We start from the raw sequence: 705 nt of genomic DNA on the forward strand, positions 1-705 counted from the left end.
CCCAGTATGAAACCCTGTGGCACCCCGTTTTGGGCCCAGTATGAAACCCTGTGGCACCCCGGTTTGGGCCAAGGACGGATTCCTTTGGCACCCCGCTTTGGGCCCAGTACGGAACCCTGTGGCACCCCACAGCCAACCAGTAAATCAGAGCAGCATTCCTGTTGTTTATCTCTCTGATACTCATCGCTCTGGTTCTCCTCGTCTCTTTTTAATCAATGATCTAATGTCAGATGCTTTTTTAAAGCGGTCAACATCTCCATCTTTGAGCTGTTCTCTGGGGACAGATGACTGGAAACAGAGGCTGTATCTGCGGCGTCCCTCCTCCCGTGTTTAATGACTTCTTGCCCGCTGTAGATGGAGGCGGGTGGAGTGAGGTGGAGGCGGGTGGAGGACATGGCACCGCCGGCAGCTGCAGCTCTGGATATGGGGAACATTCTCCGCTAATCTCGGCTCTGCGCGTCAGACCTTCAGCGGGAATCTGCGGCATGCTGAAAGCGTGCATCAGCCTTCCGGATATAAGGAGCGCATCCCTTCACATGCCACTGGCGTCGCGTGCGTGTTGGGGCTGTTATTTTGGAGACTTTTAGGTTGAAAATGCCCCCCCACCACCCTCCCCAGCATGAGTCAGTGTGTCTGGTCCTGCCGGGGCGTATCAGCTCTGAACACTAACTGCCTTATTTCCTGCAACAATCAGCCCCTCTGTTC

At 55.0% G+C, this 705-nt stretch overlaps 1 protein-coding gene across 1 annotated transcript in view; it reads left to right on the plus strand.

The window, feature by feature from the left end:
- Positions 1–693: 693 nt before the first annotated feature.
- Positions 694–705, plus strand: part of LOC142376662 (poly(rC)-binding protein 4-like) — a 150,665-nt gene continuing 150,653 nt past the window's right edge. The window contains exon 1 of the mRNA XM_075460113.1: positions 694–705. This exon is cut by the window's right edge and continues 190 nt beyond it. The gene's annotated coding sequence lies outside the window, so the exon portion shown is untranslated.

Source organism: Odontesthes bonariensis, chromosome 3, assembly GCF_027942865.1.
Source record: "Odontesthes bonariensis isolate fOdoBon6 chromosome 3, fOdoBon6.hap1, whole genome shotgun sequence".
Taxonomy (NCBI): domain Eukaryota; kingdom Metazoa; phylum Chordata; class Actinopteri; order Atheriniformes; family Atherinopsidae; genus Odontesthes; species Odontesthes bonariensis.